This window comes from Cebidichthys violaceus, unplaced genomic scaffold, assembly GCF_023349555.1.
Source record: "Cebidichthys violaceus isolate CVI_PGR_0920_01 unplaced genomic scaffold, fCebVio1.0.p SCAF_1, whole genome shotgun sequence".
Taxonomy (NCBI): domain Eukaryota; kingdom Metazoa; phylum Chordata; class Actinopteri; order Perciformes; family Stichaeidae; genus Cebidichthys; species Cebidichthys violaceus.
In genome coordinates this window covers 17,657,109-17,661,577 of record NW_027176262.1, presented here as the reverse complement: position 1 = coordinate 17,661,577, position 4,469 = coordinate 17,657,109, and positions in this window count along the sequence as shown.

Genomic DNA, 4,469 nt, shown 5'->3' with positions numbered 1-4,469 from the left:
GTTTGAATGAGTATGAGTATGTGCCGTAAAGAAATGGACACATCGGTCTGTATTCATTTAGCAATTACAAAAAAAATGATAGGAGCCCAAGCTAAACAATAAATAAGATATACAAATACATTCATCTTCATTTCATCAACAGGGAAAAGAAGAAATAATAAGTACACACACACACACACACACACACACTCATATATATATGTGAAAGACACAGTTAGGTTAAAACATCAGTTATACATTAAAACCATTGGATCACATCATGCACATGCACCAAGATGCAGGTTTACAGAGTCATCTGGATAACTCAATCCTATGATATTATATTAAAAGACCAATCAACTTGGAATTGAAAGCAACTTTCCGTCCCGTCATGTGTTTTGACGGTCTTTTTGTGATTGGATTACAAATTGCATGTTTAAGTGAGGTAACTGTACTAACAAACAAAATTACTGAAATTTGAAAGTAACTAAGTACTAAGTATTCTAGTACAGTACAGTACAATTTGGAAGTACGTGTACTTTATTTGAGTATTTCGATTTTCTGCTACTTTATACTTCTACTCTACTACATCTCAGAGGCAAATATTGCACTTTTTACTCAACTGTTTTTTGATAGCATAAATGAATAGATATATACTCAACAAATTAAATATGATAGCTCTCCAGGAATAAATTCACAAGCTGCCCAGCAGTACATTGTTGAAATGAGCTTCACCTTTGCCAACTGCAACATTAAAATGACGGACAAAGCATCATTCATTATAAGTCAATAATGTGACATACATTATTGTAAAATGGGACATTTTGCGTAATGACTTTTTGGTACCTTAAGTATATTTTGATGCTAGTACTTTTGCACTTTTACTAAACACTAAACATTTTTTGAAGAAATAGAAGTGCTTCATGAGGTTGCAAAGGCAGAAACAATAGACACCAGTGGTGGAGGGAAGTAGGACGGAGGCCAGACTTCAGGTGTTTCCCCAAGTTTCTCAGAGGAAAGTTTGTGTTTTCCCCCCAAAATAAGAGGAAACTCCAGCCCCATGCAGTCGCTGCTTGTTAATGTAAACAAAGAGGAACCGCCGTCACTTTCCTTTCTCCGTGATCAGGGCCTCGAGGGGTTCTCATGTTATCCCCGGGCGAGGCCGCTCTGTTTGGCTTTCACAACAATGAGCTCATCGCTGAGCCTCCTTCTGAATCCAGGCTCCACCAGAGAGGGGATCCACAACTCTGCCTTTTCAAACCAGCGTGAGGAGCTCCAGGATAACTAAACTATGTGATTAATCCGGGCATGCATTGATTGCAGCTGACCTGTATCAATAAATCGCGATTAATAAGTCAGGAGCCCAACAACATGAACGCTTTAGTCAGGAGTTTTTTATTAACCAGCTGATCAGATTATTTATCAACTGAAACTTTGAAATGTGCCCTCTCAAGAATGTGTGTGCAGAGAAGTGTTGATCAGTAGTAAAATGATAAGATATACAGGGTCAATACATTAACAATTGTGCTGTTCTTTTCTCCACATGTACTGATATTGTGAATCATACTCTGTCATTGAGATATATAACATGAATATAGACGTGGGGAGTCTCAAGATCACATGACATAGCACATGCGGAACAATATGTCATGTCATCTAAGGTCATGCAATGCAATGTCATGTGAGGTCACCGAACATAACATGATGTAAAGATAACAAGGCAGGACAACACATGATATGGTGTTTCATAACATGTCCCTTACCCCCCTAACACAACATAACATGACGTAATGTTACATTTATATGTATATCACATGGGTTTACCTCAACTTCAAGTCACCTGGTTCACATGAATACTTGGTTGGATCGAAAAAAACATTATGCAATATATATGAATGTACAGTAGCTCAAATGTACTGCCATGAGCAGATGAGGACTCTTTATAAGTTGTATTTTATGTTTCTGGACATGTTTTCCTGTGCGTATTAGAGCAGGATTTTCTTTGTTATGACAGTGATCCATACAATAACCATCAAAAATTACTATTAATTCAATGTGACAGTCTTTTACAGTAAAAACAACTGTGGGGAAATTCATTTTTTTTAATTCTGTTGTTATTTTTCTCATTGACACACACACACACACACACACACACACACACACACACACACACACACATGGGGCAACACATCCTCATAGAGCAATTTGCTTAATGTCTTACAAAAAGTAATTTTCAGAACCTGTTTAGGACACATTGGTTTGGCTTAGAAAAAGATCCTGGCTAGGGTTAGACTTACAGAAGTTCCGTGACAAATAAGTCAATGTTGACTTATTGGTTTAGCACGGGACACGAACAGCGGCCTCCTGGGTGAACGTCCTATATGGCTGTGTCTTTGCCAAACAAAGTGACCGAAATATTGCGGGACAAAAGCGCTCTGACCTGTTGATGCACTCGTTTGTACCAGGACCCTGAAACTGTAGCAGCTAAATGGTATTCAGCCATCATTCATTTCATAATTTGCACTGTTGGTTTTCCTACCGTGACATAATTTTCATCACTGTTGCTTGCTATCAGCATGCTACAACATGGTGTTGAATATCATTACATGTTGATTAGAGGGAACCCTGGTTCTGTCTGTGACGTTGGACTGGTCTTATGAGTGTAACCTACGCTGCTGTCTGCTGTGTCCCTCTTCACCCGTCTCCACCTTTACCTTGGCAGCAGGTCCCTTCTGTATGTCTGCAGGTGACTTGATGGCACAGCTCAGGTTGCACGCTCTTATCAAGTGATTGACAAATCCTACGTGGTCATTCCTCAGCGATCTGCCTCACAACAACGTAACTGTTTGTTTTGACTGAAAGTGGGTATGTCATCTGTGTGTGTGTGTGTGTGTGTTACAGTGTGTGTGTGTGTGTGTGTGTGTGTGTGTGTGTGTGTGTGTGTGTGTTTGAAATAGAGAGAGTGAGAGCGAAACTGAAGGAGTATTTTAAAGCTGTAGAGGCAGAAATAATATGGGAAATGATGAACATGCAGTGACCCCTTCGAGAGGCATAAAAAGGAAGGCCAGCTGATCACAGTTACCTGTCTCTGTTTCTGCTGAATATTATATCAGTATATAATCAGTCTTATCTCACCTGTTTGTTATTCTGTCCAGACTAACCTGTTCAAAACAGGTGTGTCATCCTACTGAAAGTGGAGAGAGGTTATTGAAATATGCTTAGTCATAGTAAAGGTGGTTAATCCAGTTACTTTGTGTATTATAATCCAGTTAAGAGCTCCATGTTTGGATATATGAGTAAAGTACAAAAAAATTATATCATAATAAACTTATTTTTTATGTTTTACTAACTTACCTGTGTGCAAAATAAAGGATTTATTAACCCTAACAAGGCGTTGTTCTCACTTTAGATGTGGTAGCTGCAAAAAGAATACTTAACTATTAATAAATGCATAATATAGTATGCATTAATCTTAATAAAATAACAAAATATGATTTAACAATTAAACTCACTAAATGTGTTTGTAATGCTATTATAAATTATAATATGAAACTTTTAGTGACCTTCCATACGGTCTATAAACTGTTAACAAGTGTCTTATAAGGGTTGATGAACTTATATTATACTTCTTATAATCTAACGATAAATGTGTTTATGACGCTGTTATCAGTACTTATAAAGTCTTATTAACACATCATGATTTTAATAAGCATCAAGGACCTTAATATAAAGCTTTACCCAAACTAAAAACTTTTCTAAAAACGTATTACTGACCACATGTTACAGTTTTTTTCCCCTATGTTGTTGTTTTTGTGCAATATTATGTTCTGCTCCCAGTAAGCCATAACCAGCACGCACAATACTAGGACCCTGAAAATTAAGCAACTAAATGGAATATGTCCATTTTTATTATTTACACCTTTCATACTGTGACATATTAACGGTCGAATGTACAAGGCCCCTCAATGTAAACTAACTAAATAAGAAGAATGACGTGTATTTAAAGTTTCCCTTTCAAGATATACAATTTTTTTTTATGTTTTGAGAAGATATTGGTACTTCTTCCATCACTGCCTGATTTGAATTTATGAATATGCACTTTTTAAAATGTTATTTCATTATTAATTTCAAACGTGAAAGGACACTAGGTGGCTCCTACTTGTGTATTTACCTTTAAGAGTTTGGGCGGCAGGATATTTAACCTGATAACCGCTGGGTAATCAGGTCAAGTTAATCCCCTGGCCGCTGGCGCCCTCTGGTGGATAGTCCACGAACTATATTTCCTAAAGCTTTACGTGACATATTAGTTTCGATGATATACATCGTTGTTTGCCAAAACAGGTATTGAATATTAATTAAACAACAACTTATCGCTGTATTAGTGAAATTCTAGCGACACAAAGTGTATCTATCAACTGTTTCTTTAAAACCACCGAGACGGGGTCCTTATTTGGCAGGAAGTTAGCTTGCAGCTAACAGGAAGCTGAATA